Raw genomic sequence first — 20,514 nt, 5'->3', positions numbered from 1 at the left:
GTGATTCTTATAGGCTGTATGTAAATGCTATAGGATTTGTATCTTGTACTAGATTGGTTAGTGAGAATCAGAATATTCAACACAGAAGATGATTTATTGTAGTGTAATGGGAACTTCGCTCTCTTACCCTTTTACGCTGTTTCCCCTCATCCTCTCTACCCCTCTCTTCTCTCAGGCCTGCTCTGAGCTGTGGCTGGCAGCTCCCAGCAGGGCCCTGCACCCAGGCCCTTGGCAATAAACCCCAAATCCCAGCAGGGCCCTGCACCCAGGCCCTTGGCAATAAACCCCAAATCCCAGCAGGGCCCTGCACCCAGGCCCTTTGCAATAAACCCCAAATCCCAGCAGGGCCCTGCACCCAGGCCCTTTGCAATAAACCCCAAATCCCAGCAGGGCCCTGCACCCAGGCCCTTTGCAATAAACCCCAAATCCCAGCAGGGCCCTGCACCCAGGCCCTTTGCAATAAACCCCAAATTCCACAACCTGGCTTCAGAGATCTCTTGTCTCCATCCATCCCGACCATCCTACCCTCTGAAGCTCCTACACTACAGCAGCTCAGCTCCATGCCAGGCTGGGTCAGGAGCCCAGGATACAGCAAGGTTTGGATGTTAAACCCCATCAGTGCCTTGCAAGGGACAGGCTCCCAGCTTGTGATGTGCTCTGTGGCACACTGGGATGCTGCTCCTGGGGTGAACACAACCACTGAGGGATTTTGGTCTCCGTTTGGTTTGTGCCAGGAGATTTCCTTACAGGGGTCTCCCACCCTTAGCAGGTCTGCAGGCACCAGCCTTGTCAAGCTGCAGGTTTGGGGAGAGCTCTGCTGGATGCTCTTGTGCATCCTTGCACCCTGTGCTGACGTGGAGTTGGGAACCTCCACTGTCCCCACTGCCCCTTGCTCTGTGGAAATGGATTCAGCAAAGCCAAACCTCAGGAAACTCCTAAGACCTGGCCCTGGAGGAGACTTCACCCTTTACAGAGAGGCTGCTGAGCTGCTCCTCTGCCCTGTGGGGACGTGGGGTGGCAGAGCTGGCAGCGATGGAGCAGCAGGGACCTGGCAGATTAATAATGGAAGCGCTGGCATCCGTTTTAGATTAGCGAGAGAAAGCTCAGTGCCCATCTCGCCCAGCATGTAACTTTAATGCCGAGATAATGAGCAATGATATTTATTTGTAAGAGATCTGGAGATATCGCTGCCCAGGGAGCAGCCAGGAGCTGTCAGAGCCCTCTCCAGCCCGGCTGTGGCTGCTCCCAGCTGTAACCCAAGCCCTCTCCTCCACCCAGCTCACTTTTCACGCTCCAGCTCCGCTCACTGAGCAGGACACGTGGGCTCGTGGGCAGCCCTGGCTAAGATTTGCTGAAGCTGTTTGTGATTTGGGCTCTCGTGGTGAGGAGATGTTGGTCTTGCCAGGAGGGTTTGGAGCAGCCCTTGGCACCTGCAGGTTGAGCTGGCAGGACAGGGTTTAAACCCATCTCAGAGTCTGCACCATTGGGATGTGCCCAAGGAGGATGTGGGATGATCTCTGAGCAGGTGCTTTCCTCCACCGAGCCCCTGAGATTTTGGGGCTGTTTTGGGGGTTTGGGAGCAAACTCCCACTTGCCTCCTCCTGGCTGGGTCCATGGGGATGTTCAGGGCAGTGACATGAGCTCTGGGGAAGCAGCTGTGTCTTGTGGGTATTTGGGCTCCCTCAGACATCCCCCAGTTTGGGAACGGGGCTGTTCCTGCTTCCCTGTCCCAGCGTGGTGTTGTGTAACTGGCCAGCAGACAGGCTTAGGCTGCCTCTGCCAGGTGGGTGTCCCTTCCTTATTAAGCCATCCCGGGGGTAATTAGTGAGTTAAAGCCTGATGAGATAATGCTCCATTATTTTTGTGCTGTTGGGGGATTAGGAGCAGCAGCAGCGGGGATTTCTCAGCGGCTTTGTCTGCGCTCGGCTCCTGGGCTGGCACCGCACGTTTGCAGGTGGGTAAGAGCACCTGGGCACTCCTGGCACCCCCAACATTCCCGGGGTGCAGAGCCTGGCACGGGGGGCTGTGCCTGGAGGGAGCTCCTGGGACTGCTGGGCCAGCCCCATCCATCATGGGAGCGAGGAGGTGACACTTCCAAATAAGCAGGGAGAGCTGGGTGGTGCATGAACCCAGGGCATCCCAGGGGGTTTCTCCCGTGATTTATGGCCAGGACAAGGCAGGGCCCTGGGCTCAGCCTCTGGAAGCTGAGCTGTGGGGGCTGCAATGATAAACATGCTCTGTGTGTCACTGCAGTGACACGAGTGCATCAGGGACAGACAGCCCCAGGATGCTGATGGAGCTGGTGTTCACCCCTCTGAGAGTCTCAGGGATGCTCTGGTGCTCCGTTGGGTGGCTGAAAGCAGGGATGGAGTGAAATGTGTGTAATGAAACAAGGCCTGGCTCAGCAGGGCTCCCCTCCTCGTGGCACCCCGGCACAGCCAGCCCTGGAGCCGCAGGGATGGAGCTGGCATTGGAGCAGGGAAGCAGGGATGGAGCTGGCATTGGAGCAGGGAAGCAGGCAGGCTGGACGTGAGCCAGGCTGTGCACTTGATCCAAACACAGCTGGAGCTGATCTGATGAAGTGAGAGGTTAAGAAGAGAGCATCTGTTATCTAAAGGGGACACACAGAGGGAGACTGTAAGCTCTTTATTCCCCCCCAGCCCACCCCCTCTGTTCAGTGCATCATCTCAGACTTTATTTCTTTGATTTATTAAGGAAGCCTGCGCTTCCGGGGCTGTAATTAAGTGCCACTGTGTGAGCTTTTGATAGTGCGTGAATGATATAATGGCTCGCACGGTTGCCGTCTGCTCAAGTGCTCCAGGAGCGAGATAACACGAGCAGGGATCCCTTCTGCCCATCAGGGAGCAGGGCTGAGTCACTGGGGGGTGGCAGAGGAAGCAGGGAAGGATGGGGAGCCACTTAGCACCGAGCTGGGAGCTCAATTCTGGAGGGCATCCCCCTGGAAAAGTCCATCAGAGCATCCTTACAGCTGCTGGGGCTAAACTGGGAGCTGTCCCTGCCCCATGTCCTGATTCCCTCAAAGTTGTGCCTTGTCACTGGGGGTGGCAGGGGAAGCAGGGAAGGATGGGCAGCCATTTAGCATGAGCTGGGAGCACAGTTCAGGAGGGCATCCCTGGCCCTGGCTGGCAGGGAGTTCACACACCCCTGGAAAAGTCCATCAGAGCATCCTTACAGCTGCTGGGGCTAAACTGGGGGCTGTCCCTGCCCCATGTCCTTGTCCCCTCAAAGTTGTGCCTTGTGCTGGAGGTGGACAGGGCACCACAGAGCCTCAGCCTGCTCCACGGTGCCATCCCAGGGCTGTTTTTAGGGAAGGCTCCAGGAACAGTTGGTGTCAGCATCCTGCAGGTTTCCCTCTGCTGCCCGAGGGGTTTTGCTGGCAGAGCCTTGGTGTGGAGCCAGGGACTGGGGGGTTTTGGCCAGGAGCAGTTGTGCCAGCCTCTGGAAAAGGGCCAGGCAGACACAGCTGGAGGTGTCACCAGGGATTCAGTGGAGCTGTGTCACCCTGTCACCCTCCCCTTGCACAGACAGGGTGGCATTTCCAGGCGCGCACACACTGTGTTACCGTGATGCCAAGGGAAGGGTCTGTTCACATTCCTGCCTGACACAATGGGCTCTGATCATGGTGTCCCTGTCCCTGTCGGCGTCCCAGGCCACGCTGGGACCTGGCAGTCTCTGCTGATGTCCCTGGCTTTCCCCCAGGGCCAGTTCTATTCCCAGGATGGCTGCTGAGCCTCCTTCTGTGCCCAGCAGCGCTGCCCTGGCACCCCCTTGGCCACGCCTGGCGTTTAGGCAGATAGAAATTTCTTTTTCCTGTAAGGAACATTTTTGATACATAAGCAGGATTATTTCTGTGGCTTGGCCAGAGGCCGCAGGAGGAGCAGGCTCTGGGCCTGGAGAAGATTTTGGCTCCTGGCTGCGAGGGGGGAGGAGGAGGAGGAGGAAAGGATAAAAAAGCCCAACCCTACGTGTAAATAAACTTAAAAATAAAAAAGTGACAGAGATTATTTGCTGCTTAATGAACTAAAATGTCCAACCTCCCACCAAGCAGCCGCATTGTTTATAAACTACAGAGAGGGCTTTATTTTAATGGGCAGTAAATCCCATTCATCCCCAGCCCTGGCAGTGCGGAGCGTGCGGGATGAATAGGCTGGCGCTGGATGCAGCCTCCTCGCTCCCGTGGCTTCTCCAAGGACTGTTTTTCCCCCTTTTCCTCATATTTGCTGTCTTCCTCCTTTCCTCCTCTCTCCTAACCCCCAACAGCAGGGTTATCTGGCCAGGAAGAGAGGAGGAATCCGTCCCTGTGCCTCGGCATGTCACATCCGCTGGCGTTTGTTTGTTCGTTTGGAAAACGCTCCCTCCCCTCTCCGTTCTGTCCCTGGGTGGCAGCTGGAGAGTGGCCCGAGATAATCACAGCCTTATTTTTTATTTATTCCTCTTAAATAAAGCCTCCTGTAGCCTGCAGGCAGATTTTGTCCACTTGCCCCCGTCCTGTGCTCCTTACTCTGCAAACGGGGAGTGATGGTCCTTGGAGCAGAGCCCTGGTCCTACAGCTGATCCCACTGAGGATCCCTCTTGGAGGGAAAATGATGGCTTTGGTGTGGGGACAGCCCCTCTGAATGTGGCAGTGGGGCAGGAAGGACCTGAGGCAGCAGCCAGGCAGTTGTAGGCAGGAAATGCAGATCAATATTCTGTCCTGGGCAGCGCATTGTGGAAAATAAATCCGTGTGGAAATGAGGGGATCTGAGATGGGGGTGAGGTTTGGGCTAAAAAATGATGGCAGTTATTTCTCCCGGCTTGGAGCTGGTCAGGCTGTGCAGAACGCGTGGTTGTCAGTGGGAAGCAGGTTGATAAATGTGGATTGGGGGATCTTGGGCCACTGGGAGAAGTTGTGAGCTGGTACCCACCATAGGAGATGGAGCATGGTCAGGTCAGGTGGGGATTTCAGACATGCCTGACTCCCCCAGCACCTCAGAAAACTCCTGGCCATAACTCACAGGGTGATGTACTCCTAAGGCAAGAAAGAAAATAGTAACTTATCTATTCCTGCTTGAGTTTAATATCCATAATCTGCCATTAATCAAACCAGGGCTGTAAGATCCTTACTGAGGCCTAATCAGTGCATAATGGATTATCTACAGGAACTAATAAAAGGTAATTATCTATGCTTTGCGAGTTCCAATTACTGTACTTATGTGATCAATTAATTCTTGTAACAGTTTCCCAGGTGCAATTTGTGTGACAACACGAGGCTGACTGCAGGCAGAGGCTCAGTGCCTGCCTGGCTGCAGGGATGCCAGCAGGGATGGCTTGGAGCTGAAAAAGAAGAGGTTTAGAGGAGATATTGGGAAGGAATTCTTTTAGAGGATGGGCACAGGTTGCAGAGGTTTAGAGGAGATATTGGGAAGGAGTTCTTTACTCAGGGTGGGCACAGGTTGCAGAGATTTAGAGATATTGGGAAGGAATTATTTTAGAGGATGGGCACAGGTTGCAGAGGTTTAGAGGAGATATTGGGAAGGAGTTCTTTACTCAGGGTGGGCACAGGTTGCAGAGATTTAGAGATATTGGGAAGGAATTATTTTAGAGGATGGGCACAGGTTGCAGAGATTTAGAGGAGATATTAGGAAGGAGTTCTTTACTCAGAGGATGGGCACAGGGTGCAGAGATTTAGGGGAGATATTGGGAAGGAATTCTTTTAGAGGATGGGCACAGGGTGCAGAGATTTAGAGGAGATATTGGGAAGGAGTTCTTTACTCAGAGGATGGGCACAGGGTGCAGAGATTTAGGGGAGATATTGGGAAGGAATTCTTTACTCAGAGGATGGGCCCAGGGTGCCCAGAGAAGCTGTGACTGCCGTGGCAGTGTCCAAGGCCACATTAGACAGGTCTTGGAGCACCCTGGGGTAGTAGAAGGTGTTCCCTGCCCATGGAGGAGGTGGGACTGGATGAACTTTAAGTTCCAACCAGATGCTGTGATGTGAAGGGCAGCAGATGCTGGTGGCAGGGATGTCACCGGCACAGCCACCCTGGCACGTCCCAGTTCATTCCTTGGCAAAAGCCAGCTCCATGCAGGGATCTGAGGGACAGCCAGCCCACCCCTTGGTGTGCTCTCAGCCATGCAGGGTGGTCCTGTCCCCCCAAAGCCCCTCTGGCTGGGCTGTCCCTCCCTGGAGCAGGAGCCAAGCGCGGGTTCAGCGGCCGTGTGTCCCCGTGGGTCACTGCAGGGCCATGGGGACATTGCCCCCAGCTCAGCATCACCTCGGGGACCCCCAGTGCTCCCTTCCCATGCCCCCAGCACAGCCACAGGGCCAGCTGGCTCCACTCATCTCCCTCTCTGCCTTGCAGAGCCATGGGAGGCTCTTAAAGGAGGAGGAAACGTCCCAGCCGTGTCTGTGCAGTGTTAGGGACGGCTGGAAATGACAATAAATTTGAGACACTTTGCGTGTCCACCCGGGGCCCGGCATTGTTGTGGGTAATTTGAAGCAGATTGAAGCAGAGCTGAGGGTTCTGGCAGGAGCAGGGATGGAGGAGGAGAGGTGCTGGGGAATGAAGGGAAACACCATTCCTGTGCTGCTGGGTGGAGCCCGAGCCAAATCCTGCCAGGCTGACCCTGGGCACCTCTGGCAGTGCTGCAGCCCTGACTCGTGACTCAGCCTCTGCTTCTTCCTCCTCTTTTGGGGGATTTTTTTAATGTTCAGCAGTCCAGAGTCACCTTTTGGTGTCCTGCAGGGTCAGGATGTGTTTTGGGCTCACTTTAGGGTCCCAGAGCCAGGTGCTGCCCCTGATGTGTCACCTCATCCCTGTCCAATCCTTATTGAACCAAACCCTTCTTGGGAACCCAGGCCTGAGGGTGTTTGGGAAGGTGTTGGATGGGTTTTATGAAGATTTGTTCCAAATTTCTGGAACAAATTTGTTCTAAGATTTTTTCCAAATCTTTCTGTTTGGTTTGATTTCAGCCTTTGCAGAATTTCACATCACTGCAAAGGAGCAGAAACCAGAAATTGTTTCAATGCAAAACTTGGGGTTTTTTTACAAAAACAGCTGTTGACATGGTTTCTTTTGAGAATTTCCATTGTTACTTCCCCCCAACATGAAATTAATTCATCTGTGTAAGTAATTTTTCTGGGAACAGTCCTGGTTTCATTGACATTTTCGGTTTACATGGAAAAGACCAAACCCACAAAAAGGAAAAAACAAAAAAGGAAAAAACAACCCCCTGAAGCCTTTCCACTTAAAGAAAGAAACTAAAAAGAAACTGCCCTCCCAGTGCCCAGGATACAACCAGGGCTTTGTTCCCAGCATGGTGATGTTCCCAGCTTGCTCCAAGCTGTTCTGCTGGATGGGGCTGAGGGGAAGGGAAGGGATGTTTCCTCTCTCTGCTCTCACACCAGCTCTGGGACATGATGTTTTTAGGGGAGAATGGCTCCATGGTGGCCAGGATTTCCTGTCTTGGTGTGACTTGGGGGTTTTGGCATTTCTGGAGCTTTGCTGAGCCATGGGATGGGGAGGTGGATGCAGGCAGTGTCTCCATCACCTCGGGGAGCCCACTGGGCACTGAAATACAGACCTGAGTGCAGCCCCCTCCTCTCCCCTTCCCTGCAGGACTGTCCCCAGCTCTGTCCTGGTGTCCTGCACGGTTCCTTCCCCTCTGCTGGCTCCTGGCCCCATCCACTCCTTCCTTTGGTTTGGTTTTCCAAGCCTTTGCCACGTCCAGCCCTGCCCAGTGGGGAGGGAATGCTCCCCGTGCTGCTGGGGATGCTCCCACACACAGCCCTCAGCCCCAGCCTCTTCCACAGCTGCTTTATTCCCCTTTCTTTCTTTTGTTTCATTCCTCCTTTGTTTTTTTTTTTCCCCAAGCAAGCCACCACAGGCTCCTTCAGACATTCCCCTGCAAACTATTCTCCCACTCCCATTGCCCCATCCCAGCTTCTGCTCCTGCTTTCCTGTCTTGGCTGGGTGTCTGGGTTGTAGGGACTGAGTCTGGGCATGCCAAATCCCCTTCAGTCCCATTTCATACCTTTGATTCCAGCCTTGCACCTCCCCTGTACACACGTGGCTCCCTGCCCATGGATGTGCCCACGTGCTGCTGGGACTGGGGTGGGGTGGCTTTCAGAAAATCACAGAATCCCAGAATCACAGAATCACAGATCACAGAATTAGAGAATCAGAGAATCACAGAATCAAAGAATCAGAGAATCAGAGAATCACAGAATCAAAGAATCAGAGAATCACAGAATCACAGAATCACAGATCACAGAATCACAGAATCACAGTATCAGAGAATCAGAGAATCACAGAATCACAGAATCCCAGAATCACAAACTCACAGAATCCCAGAATCAGAGAATTCCAGAATCACAGAATCCCAGAATCACAGACTCACAGAATCAGAGAATCCCAGAATCACAAACTCACAGACTCACAGAATTACAGACTCACAGAATCACAGAATCACAGAATCACAGAATCACAGAATCACAGAATAATGAGGTTGGAAGAGACCTTTAAGATCAAGTCCAACCTATGCCCTAACACCTCAACCAGACTATAGCACCAAGTGCCATGTCCAGTCTGTTTTTAAGCATGTCCAGAGATGGTGATTCCAGTACTTTATTATTCTTTCGGTAAAAAATTTCTTCCTAATATCCATCCTATACGTTCCCTGACATGGCTTGAGACTGTGTCCTCTTTGGAGCTCAGCAGCCACCCTCTGGCTGATTTACACCTTTCTGGGACAGCTCATCTTGCACTGAGCTCCAAACTGAGCTTGACAGCGAGGTCACAGGCTCGGGCAGGTGATGCTGCCCAGGGGGCTCAGGCTCCTGATGCAGGTGCTGGGCTCAGCCATGGGTTCCTGAGAGCAGGAGGGCAGGGATGCCATCCTCATCCTGCCCCCAAATCCCCTGCTGGGTAGCTGTTCACAGCTGGGTGCATGAATTCCATAGCTCAGAGTGCTCTAATCACAGGTCTTGTTTGATGCAATCCCCAGCAGCCCCCTCTGACAGGGGTTGTGAAGTGTGGTTTCGCAGGAATTGTGCTTTCTGGGGAGAGCTGCTGGCTCTGGCAGGTGTTGAGTGTGACCAGTGCAGATCACGCTGGGAAATGCCACCCTGGGTGACAGGGAATCGCTGCTTGGCAGTGGGAAAGGCCAGCAACTGTTTGTCAGGATTAGGAAGTGTGTGGCTTGGCAAAGCCTGGCTTAGCAAGGGCCGGTGCAGATAGACACGTGCTCCAGAGCAGATCTGTGTTTGTTTGCTCACTTTGTTTTAATTTGAAACTGAACCCTCTTCCCTGTGGTTAGATCCTCCCAGCTAAGCGAGTTTTAGCACAGGGAAGTTGCTCAAGGAAGGGAAAAGATGCTGGATGAGGCGTGAAGTGAGAGCAACCGCTGTTACCACAAACACTTCCCAGCTCCTGGGGACAAAACCATCACTTCCCAACCTCTGGGGACAAAACCATCACTTCCCAGCTCCTGGGGACAAAACCATCACTTCCCAAACTCCGGGGACAAAACCATCACTTCCCAACCTCTGGGGACAAAATCATCACTTCCCAACCTCCGGGGACAAAACCATCACTTCCCAACTTCTGGGAATAAAACCATCACTTCCCAACCTCTGGGGACAAAACTGTCACTTCCCAACTTCTGGGAATAAAACCATCACTTCCCAACCTTTGGGAACAAAGCCATCACTTCCCAACCTCTGGGAGCAAAACCATCACTTCCCAACTTCTGGGAATAAAACCATCACTTCCCAACCTCTGGGGACAAAACCGTCACTTCCCAACTTCTGGGAATAAAACTATCACTTCCCAACTTCTGGGAGTAAAACCACCACTTCCCAGCCTCTGGCAATAAAACCATCGGGGGTTTTTTTGCTCCATCCTCTCCATTCATCCCCTTTTCCAGTGCATTATTTCTTAAGCCAACATTGCTGCTTTTATTATTCCTGCTCATTGTTTAAATAGAAGTGTACACAGTGTTTTCAACCTCTGGGGAAGAAAAGGACCTTTCTCACAGGGGATGTTGTGCTAATTTAGGTGATTGTGGTAGAAATAATTAAGGCTGAGAGGGGCAAGAGTGGTGTCAGAGCAGAGGGTGGCCTGGAGTGAGGTCCTTGATCCATCTTTCACCTGGGAACAGGAATTCTGAGCTTTAGGGATGTGGGTGATGGGAGAGGCATCATCTCCCTCAGACACAGCTCTTGTGCCAAGGGCTTCCAAGAGGAGAGGGAAAAACAATCCCAGGCTTGTGGCACCTGGTAATGCACTGACCCAATTGTGCACTGCTGTGTAAGGGGAGAGAAATTCCTTCCTGACCCTTGGGCTCATCAGCCCATGCCCTGAAGCATGAGATTTGATTTTCTTTATCTGGCTTTCCGTAATTGCAGATGCCGTGGTCGGTGCTCCCTGTGTCCCACCCCTGGGAAGCAGCATCTGCTGCCTTTAACTCAATGGAGCTTCTCCTCTGGGACTTCCATCCCCGGGCTTTGCTGGGAAGTGCCTGGAAGGAGGGAAGGGTTGCTGGTTCCATTGGCCTTGCCAGCACTGGTGGCTCAGCTGGGGAGGGCAGGTGTCCCCATTGCCACGGGTAAAATCCTGAATGTTTGGGATTTCTGTGGGTGCCCTGCCAGAGCCCATCCCAAAAGAGTTAAAGCCTCTCTCCCCTTCTAACCTGGGGAACTGAGATTAGTCACAGCCCTCAGGAGGAGTGCTGGCCAGGTTATAAAAATGACAAACGAGCAGAAATCAATAACGAGGTTAGTGTTTTCTGGGAATGCCAGGCACAAAAGGGAAAATGCATCAGCACGGGATGGGCTGCCCTGTCCCTTGAATTGTCCCTTTCTCCTCCCCGTCATCTTTGAGTCTCCCTGGTACCATCCACAGCGGGGTGGCTCTGCACACCAGCACCTCCCTGGCGTTTTTTGGTTCCTCTTGGAGCAGATCTTGTGTGATTCCAGCTCCCTCTGGGTGCCCCTTCAGCACGAGGCAGCTCTGGGATATGGGAAATTGGGGATTCCAAAGGGTGCCCCCGGGGAAGTTGAGTTTCAGGATACAGGGCAGCGTTCCCACAGCAGAGAGGGAGCATTGGAGGCCACGTTTCCTTTTCCAAAGGGATTTGGGCATGTCTGGAAAGGAAACGGCTGCCTAATTAGATGGCTTGAAAATCTTTACCACCGCTCGTTACAAATATATTCATCATCCCCTATTGAAAGAACCACGCTGCAAAAATGACATTATTATGATTATTATTATTTATAGGGTAGATATGAATGAGCTCAATCCCGTCCTAGCCTGGACTGGGTTCAGAAAGTGACCCAACATCCCAGTGCTGCTTCTAGGCCCTGGTGTCACCTGGGTTCTGTGCAGCCTTAAACCTCATTTGGGTTGTCTTGGGAATTTGCAGCAGTGCTTTAAGGTGGGCAGCTTTAAAATGTGTGAGAGAGGGGAAAAAATGGCCCAGGGGTGTAAATAAGAGATGGGAGTGAGGGGGGGTGATACCTGTCAGAGATCAGTGCAGGGAGGGAGTGGGGAAGGCTGGGGTGACAAAGGACTGAGGCTGTTCCAGGAGAGCAGGAGGTGTCTGCACAGCATTCCAGGGCTGGTGGCTTTCCCAGGGTATTAACACATTTCTCTAATTAATGCAAACTTCCTTAATCAGCCTGGGATTCTGGTTGACCTGGCTGGGTGTCTGCTCCCTGCTCTGGGATGTGGTTTTTCTTGGAGGCAGTGCCTGGCGCCTCGAGCTCTGTCACAGCCGTGAGGAGCCTCAGGGATGGGTGGCAAAAACTTGATCCAGAATCTTGATCCATTGTGGTTCTTCCCTGCCTGAGGTGCCCTGGGTGACACCCAGACCTTGAGGAGCTGTTGGAGAGCAAGGGGTTAATAGACCTTGAGGGGGATGGATGCCTGGGAAGAACTCCTGTTCCTCCAAGGAAATCTGGAATACTCACACTGCTCATTTTCAAGGCGTTGTCTCCATCACCACTTCCCAGTTGGAATTAGTGGGGCTGGTTGGACAAAGTGGTCTCAAAGCAGGAGCTCTGACTCCAAGCACCCCAAGAACTCCTCAAACTTAAAAAAATCCCAGAGCAAACCAATCCCACCCCGTCACTGCCTGGATGGAGTGAGGCAACGCTGCGCAGTGAAAGATTCCCAGCCCTTCTCTGCCATCAGCTGGGCAGGGAAAAGATGAGCTGTAGGATGAGATAGCCCTCAGGAGAGCCATGCTGGGATCCCCTGGTCCCACAGGGAGCTGCCAGCACCTGCCTGAGGCACAGTTCCACGTGCCATGGCATGTCCAGGCTCTTCCACAACCACGGATCCATCGGAGCCACGCCGGTGCCGGTGCAACCTCCCCGCCTTGCGTCCCTGCCAGCGCCCAGAGCTGTGCCCGTGCTGGTGGCACTGCTCCAGCCCCCAGGGTGGTGAGGTGCCTCCCAGTCCTGGTTAATCATTTGCCAGGGAGAGCTGCTGGGCTGTACCTGGATTCCTCTGTGCCATGGACACGCCGCGGTGCGCTCGGCTGTCGCGCTCTCGCCCCGAGCTGCTGCGCCGAGTGTTTTGCAACAGAAAAACCCCAAACCACATGAAAGCAGCCGAGTTTCGTGTTTCACTGTAACCCCAAATTCAGGTTTGCCAGGAGTTTCAGTAGTTTTACCAGGCTTTCCCACGGACCTGCAGTGAGAGCTGTCGTTGAGCCCGGTTTTGATGCAAACCCAGGTGCGACTCCGGTCGCGTTTGAGGTGTGTGCAAATGTGAAATCTGAAGGGTTTTGAGAGGAAGGAAGGAGGGAACCCAAACACATGTCAGGGCAGTGCTTGCAGAGAGCCCTGCACACATCTGGGGCCAAGCTGTCATTCCTTGGGGACCCAGGACTGTGGCACCCATATTCTCTACAATGTGGGATGTTCTTGGGGATGCTCTGAACCAGCTTGGCAGCATCACCCCCAAACCAGCTGCTAGAATTTGATAAGTGCTGGTGCTCTGAGCATTCTGGCTCTGAGTGAGGAGTGACCCAAGCACCTTGAGGCAGCTTATCCTGGTGTCTGCCACCTCTGGGGCTGCTTTTGGAGTGGCTATGGCTTTGCTTTAGGAAAAACCCAGTGAAAGCCAGCGGTGTGCACAGATGCTCCAAAAACAAGCGTCGGGGTGGGGATGGGGCTCCCTCTGAACCATGCCTGGCACACACCCAGCCCTGCCTCTGGATGCTGTGTGTTATTGGATCGCTTTTTCGGCAGCGCCGGCTTTCCTTTCTCCAGCAATTTCCTGAAATAACGTTAGGGAAATGTGAAAATCTTGAACTTTTGAACCTCCCCGGAGGACGGCAGGAGGAGGGGACGCCCGCCTCCTCCTCCCTGACGTTTATTTTGGCTACAGGGCCTGGGGATGGGGAGGAGGGGGCTCTGCAGGCCGCAGAGGAGCGGGAGCAGCGCTGCCCCTTATTAATTAATGACTTTCTCATCGGTGGGTCACAGAGGCGAGGGAGGCAGAGGAAGTTTTCTTTTGCTGGCAGATGCCGGGGAGAAGGGGAGTGCCTGGGCTGGGTGGCGAGGGCAGGGGGTGACACTCGGGGTGATGGATGGGGCCGCGGGATTTTCACCGGGCTCTGGACACGGGCAGAGAGAGAGGAGCAGAGCAGGGAAGGGGGATAGGCTGTGCCTGGGAAGTACTTTTCCCTCTGATGAACTTCAGAGGAGTATAAATCACTGCCAGGCTGCAGCTGCGGAGCATGTGACACTGGCAAATTAATGGGCCTTCGGAAAAGCGGCCACCGCGTTCCCCTCCGGCCTCTTAAAGGCACCGCCGGCCCTTCCAGGGCTGGGAATGGGGAGCTGGGGGGTCAGGGCTGGGCTGGGGGAGCCCCATGGTCCTGCTGGCCCTTGACTGAGCTGGGAGTGCCCATGGAGATGATCTGGTGTGAGGGCCCTGTGGTGGTTTCCATGGTGGAGCTCAATCCGTGGTGGAGCTCAGTCCGTGGTGGAACTCAGTTTGTGGTGGAGCTCAGTCTGTGGCGGAGGTCAATCTGTGGTGGAGCTCAGTCTGTGGTGGAGATCAATCTATGGTGGAACTCAATTCATGGTGGAGCTCAATCCGTGGTGGAGCTCAATCCGTGGTGGAGCTCAATCCATGGTGGAACTCAATCCATGGTGCATTCAATCCATGGTGGAGCTCAATTCATGGTGGAACTCAATCTGTAGTGGAACTCAATCCATGATGCATTCAATCCATGGTGGAACTCAATCCATGGTGCATTCAATCCATGGTGGAGCTCAATCCATGGTGCACTCATTTCATGGTGGGCTCTTGCTGTGGACAAACAAGGCCAAGGTGCTCCTGGGACGGTGATTTTTGGGTACTTGGTGGGGCTTGGTATAGAGGTGCCTCTGCTCTCACCTTCTCGAGTTTAGTGTACCGGAGTGGAGGATTGACACCGTTCCAGGACACCCAAAACCTTGTGACTGGAGTATTGAATTTGCATCAGAGATGCTGAGGCCTTGCCTGGGGGCAGCAGGGTGCTGTGGCAGGGGATTTGGAGCATCTTTATCTTGGTGGCACCAAGAGGCCACTACATGCCAGGGCTGGGCATTCCCAGATACCCCATGCCAACTGCTGGAGGCTCTCCAGCTCATCCAGGGTCTCCAGGGCCACCACCCAAGCCCACCACACCACCCTGCTCCTCTTGCTCTGTCTTTAAAGCTGTGGTGGAAGAAGGGGAGAATCCAGTGCTGCAACTCCTGCCCAGCGCTGCTGGAATGTGGGAGGGAGCAGAGCCACCAGCCCAACAGTTAAAAATTACTAAATACTTCCCTAATATAATTAGGTTTCCATGCAGGCAATTGCCTTAATTGCCAGAGGGATGTGGGGCTGTGTAGGGAGAGCCAGGCTGGCCTGGCCCTGTGCTGCTGCTTTGGTCAGTGTCTCATGTTCAACAAGGGATTTGTGGGGGGAAAATATTCCCAGGGATGCCCCAGTAAGGATTTGACTGGGCCAAAAATAAATAAAAGTGAGCGTGGTGGGGCTGGAAGCAAGTTACAGTGAGCAGGATCAGTGTCACCTCCTTGGATGGGTTTGCTGGAAGATGAGCTCAAATTCTACCAGGACATGCTGCAGTTTAAATTCCTGTTTATTTTCTAAGTACTGTTGGAGCAGGGAAAGTTAGGCAGGCAAAAAGAAACCAAAAACCCAACCAAACCAGAGCCCACTCTGTGATTTACGTGGTGAAGGAGATAAGTGGGGATTTAAGGAGAAGGGAATATATAATTGAGACGAACGTGTAACATGAGCAGGGATCCAAACAGAGAGATTGTAATCAGAAGTGTGAGGAGAAGCTGGGGTTTATTAATGAAACCTCTCATCCATTTGTCAGCTGGAGAGGAGCAGCCTTCCCCAGCAGCTGGAGGTGGAGAATTTGTCAGTGGAGAGGGGATGTGGGGATTCTCCTGGAGCAGGGATCCAGGCTGCCATCTTCCTGCTGCTCAGCCTGGGAGTCCAGGCAGGATTAGAGGAAAAAAGGAGCTCTGTGGTTTCTGGAAATCTGGATTGTGTTGTTTTCCTGGCTGGAATCTGCCCGAGAAAACAGGAGCTGGGGGAGCTGCTCGGCAGGGCTGAGGGCCACCCGAGGAAGGGCTTTTGGAGCCTTCTTCAAAGTCCCTCATCTTCCTCATGCTCTCCCTGATCCCAGCACTTGGCTGCCCTGCCAAGCCCTGGGGTTTGGACAATGCTTGTGGTGGCTCAGGGGTTAACCCAGAGCCGTGCTCAGCTCTCAGCCTGGACATGAAGGGAACATTTTTACATTTTTGTGAGGTGTCCTTCCCCTTCCCAGGCCCTGGCAGTTATCTGTGGGCTGCCAGAAGTGCTGGAATGCCGAGCCCTGCTGGACATTGACCCGTCGGTGCCGAGCTCAATTAGCTGCGGCTATCTGATTGGACTTGGCGCAGCCTAATTAGCTTTGGACTCCAACCAGAAACTTAAACCCAAAGGCAGCTTGCAGGCAGCCCATCCCTTGCTGCTTGCCTGCCTGAGGGAGGGAAAAGCTTTCCCAAGCCTCCTCCCTGGCTTGGGAAGGGGGAACAACCCACCCAGCCTGCCTGCCTGCCCATCCCTGCGGCCACACAGCTGGAGCTGAGGGGGCTTAAACCTCCCCTCCTGCCTAAAACCTTTTACTGATCCCCAGCAGGTCACATAAAACCAGAGGCAGCTTCTTCTTCTTGGAAAAAATGTGCATGGCATCTAGTTTCTAGAGGGAACTTGATTTTTTGGAAGGAGATCTGACTCTGCCTTCACTGTCTTGTCACACACCTTCCTGTGTAGCACCCGGTTCTCAGGCTCCTTCTTCCTCCTGGACCTGCAGCTGAGGGTCACAAGGGAGCTGGCTCTCTCCAGAGGGTTCTCCGGCCATCGGTGCAGATGTGGAGGAGGAGCTGAGGTGGGAAGGGATGGCAGCTCTGGGACCCTGGGTTCCTTTCCCTGTCTGTGTTTCCAGCTCTGTGACCATTAATGCTGCTGGGGAGGGACCTTCAGGGATCTGCTGGCCAACCTCCCACCAGGCATGGCTCTGAGAGGTGGGCATTTCTCCAAGGAGGCTTGGAAAACAGCCTTCCCATGGGCTGCCCTTGCCCAGTTCCCAGCAGTGGAACCCTCTGGAGGGTTGGCTCATCCCACTTGGATGCTTGTGAGATGTCTCCTGACCAGATGACACCTCCGTGCCCATGCCAGGCTTGCTGGGTCTCAACTGAGATATGGAGAAGTCCACGTGGCCTTGCCATCCTCCAGCACCCCCTAAGGAAAACCACCACAACTGATTTTCTGGAAAACCAGTAATCAGTGCTGGTTTTGCTGGTCGGTGGTAGCACAGCTTTGGTGGCTGCCAGCTGCACACTGGTGGTGAGCACCAGCCCAGGCCCTGCTGGATCAATTAAAGCCCATTATGCCAAGTGAATGACTGTAATTATCTCGAATCTGGATTAATGTGCACGCACAGCACCGTAATATAATCCTCCTGCCTGGTGCTTTGTGGGCTGCTGTTCCTGGGAGCCAGGCAGAGGCAGGGATCCACAATTCATGGCTGTCTTCCTCCTCCTCCTCCTCCTCCTCCTCCTCCTCTCACCTCGAAGGAATCCACAATTCATGGCTTTCTTCCTCCTCCTCCTCCTCCTCCTCTCACCTCCTGCTGCTGGCTCAACCCCGAGCATGGAGCTTGGCCCATCCTGTAGGATCTCCAAAGCCATGTGGGCTGATGGTGCTGAGCTCAGCAGATTTTGGGGATTGGCAGGAGGGACAGCACCTCCCCATCACCTTCCTGTGTAGCACCCAGTTCTCAGGCTCCTTCTTCCTCCTGGACCTGCAGCTGAGGGTCACAAAGTGGGTGGTTTGTCCACGGGCTAAAATGTGTTGCACATCCTGCGCCTCCAGGACTCATTAACAGATGAGCAACACATTTTAGCCCGTGGATCTCAGAGGCAGTGCCTGGGAGAGCTGCTGGGCTGCTCTGCTCTTGGCCTTCAGGATTTGGCTCATCCCAGATCTGCTGGGAAACTGGGGTTGGGAGCTCCTGTGTGACAGTGAGCACAGGGGTCTGAGGATGAGGGAAGAGATGAGGATCTGACTCCATGTTTCAGAAGGCTGATTTATTATTTTATGATATATATTACATTAAAACTATACTAAAAGAATAGAAGAAAGGTTTTCATCAGAAGGCTAAGAATAGAAAAAGAAAGAATGGTAACAAAAGCTTGTGGCTTGCACTCTCTGTCTGAGTCAGCTGTGATTGACCATTAATTAGAAACAACCAACATGAGACCAATCCCAGATGCACCTGTTGCATTCCACAGCAGCAGATAATCATTGTTTACATTTTGTTCCTGAGGCCTCCCAGCTTCTCAGGAGGAAAAATCGAAAGGAAAGGATTTTCCATAAAAGATTTCTGTGACACTCCTGTTTCCCAGAGCACTCAGCATCCTTTGGGCTGCTTCTTGCTCTGCCTGCTTTGCAGGGGGATATTTTGGGGATCAAGGTTCCACAGGGATGGAGAGCTTGGCTCCAGGTCTGAGCCCCATCTGCTCTCCACATCCTGAAACCCAGCATGGGGATGTCCCAAGTGCTGGGGGCAGTGCTGAGATGACCTGGAGCAGTGCCTGATCTGGGTTCTCTGGTGGGCCCAGCACATGGCACGTGTGTGGCTCGTTACTGGGATGTCCTGGGGGATCTCCAGGGTGAGTGGAAGCTTCTCCTCTTTCTGCTGGAATGAGCCTAAAGCTCCCAGGCTCCCCTCGCCGGATCCTGCTTGGATTTTCATAGCTCAGAGCCCAGCACCCCCTCAAGGGCAATCAGATCACTTCCAATTTGCCCATAAGCCCATAAAACTGCAATTGAATGTAATTAAAAGGCCATAACGAGCTCCAGCAACCTGTGGGACCACTGTGGTGAGCTCTCACCGTGCTCTTTTCGGGGACTGGGATGGACCCAGTGAGGCTGCCAAGGGCAGAGGCTGCTGGGAGGATGAGGAGCTCCCTGGGCACACTTTGGGAAGTGCCACCATCCCCACGTCCCCACCATGGTGATGCCCATCAGGAAGGAGCAGCCCTCTGTTTTTGTGGAGCAGAGGGAGCTCTGCTGGCAGCATTTCCTGCTAGTTTGGCTTCACTGGTGCAGTTTGGGGGCTGGAAAGGGACCAGCAGGTCCAGTCACCTGTCAGCATGGCCTGTGCTTGGGGAAGGAGGACAGGGGACAATTGCGCCAGTGGTGGCTGAGCCCTTGTCCCTTTTTCCCCCAAATCTCCCTTTTAGGGGCCTGAGGACACCCAAAAAATTGGAGAGATGCAACCCCAAGCATGGTTTGCCTGGAAAACCCCAACTCTGCCAGATTTGGGGCAGCCAGCTGGCTGAGGGGGCATCAATCCCCTGTCCCACACCCCAAAAGCACCAAGAGGGGCCAGCCCTGCTCTGATCTCCCTCTTCAAAGGGATCTGCAGAGCTGCCACGTCGAGCCCTTCATCAGGCACCCCTGGCAGCCCTGGCAGCAGCACCACAGTGTCCCCATTATGGGCTGGCCCCGCCGAGGGTTCCCAGGCAGTAAATGAGGGGCACTCTGAGTGCAGAACAGAGAGCATTGTGAGAGCAGGGCCAGCCCTGGAGGGATGAAATAGGAGCCTGTAATTTCTCAGCACTGTTGTGACATCTTTGCACAAGCGTGTGATTGAGTCACATTTGCTTTATCAGCAGAATCCTTGTTTGCCTGGCTGCACCCTCCCCCTCCACCCAGCCCTGCCAGGGTGGGGGAGAGCTGCCTGCTCCCCTTCCCCCTGCTCTCCTCACGCTTCCCATGGCTCCTGCTCCTCACCCTTCCTGCTTCTCCCTCCTCTGCCTGCCCCTGCCTGCTTGGGAATGGGTGGGGGGGCTCCATTTGGTGGGGAGATGGGTTGAGATGGGCTCCATGTGGTGTTTCCTCTAGGGACAGGCAGCTCATGCTTCTGGAAAATTCCCCTTTTCAATCCTTTCCCTTTTGGAGATGGTTTGGGATGAGGTCCATGTGGTGTGGACCCTATTCCTCCAGTTGCTGGGGACAGCAGCTTCTGGAATATTTCCCCTTTTCAATCCTTCCCCCTTGGAGATGGTTTGGGATGGGGTCCATGTGGTGTTTCCTCCAGTAACAGGCAGTTTATGCTTCTGGAAAATTCCCCTTTTCAGTCCTTCTCCCTTGGAGATGGTTGGAATGGGGTCCATGTGGTGTTTCCTGCAGTGACAGGCAGCTCATGCTTCTGGAATATTCCCCCTTTTCAATCCTTCCCCTTTGGAGATGGGTTGGGATGGGCTCCATGTGGTGTTTCCTCCAGTGACTGGGGACAGCAGCTTCTGGAAAATTCCCCTTTCCAATCCTTCCCCCTTGCAGATGGGTGCAGGCCTCCAGCTCTGCCACTGCTCCAGGAGCAGGGTGGGATTTTAGCAAGCTCCTGAGAGGGTGGGATGGGGTTTTTAAGGGAAAAAACCCCAAAGAAGCCCCTGTGCTGATGCTGAGCACACTTGGTGAGCCCTGGCATGGGCTGTGTGCCCCCTCCTCCATGGCAGCTCTGAAGCATCAGGAGTAGCTATCCCAGTTTTGGTGTGGATCCTGTGCTGGGGGGGTCTCCAGACCCCTGGGCACCAATTGCCAGAAAGTGGAGAAATTTGAGCCAAATTGCCAAAAAGTGGAGAAGATCAAACAGGACAGAGAGGAAGAGCAGCTGCAGAGGTGACCCAGCTGTGGGACAGGGATGTTGCTGCCTGGTTTGGGGTGGGTCCCACTTTGGGGAGCAGTGGGATGATTTTCCACTTCTCCCTCTCCTTGTGGAAGAGAGCAGAGGTTTCCTGGGTGCTGAGGAGGAATTCTGGCGTGCAGAGTGCAGTGGTAAAGCTCCTCAGGTGAAATGCTGGCAGGAGGCAGCTCCAATGCCTGGCAGCACTCAGAGGGATGCTGTGCGATTCCTGCAGCCTAGGAAAAGCCCTGCTGCTGCATTGAA

At 53.8% G+C, this 20,514-nt stretch overlaps 1 protein-coding gene across 1 annotated transcript in view; it reads left to right on the top strand.

Annotated features, from left to right (window-relative positions):
• RXRA (retinoid X receptor alpha) overlaps positions 1-20,514 on the top strand; it is a 102,636-nt gene that overhangs the window by 42,331 nt on the left and 39,791 nt on the right. The window lies entirely within an intron of this gene.

The sequence above is a fragment of the Melozone crissalis genome, unplaced genomic scaffold (assembly GCF_028551555.1).
Source record: "Melozone crissalis strain CALT ecotype California unplaced genomic scaffold, PUWL_Pcris_2 ptg000041l_1, whole genome shotgun sequence".
Lineage (NCBI taxonomy): Eukaryota > Metazoa > Chordata > Aves > Passeriformes > Passerellidae > Melozone > Melozone crissalis.
The sequence above is the reverse complement of the archived record's forward strand: the minus strand, read 5'-3'. Positions and strand labels throughout refer to the sequence as shown.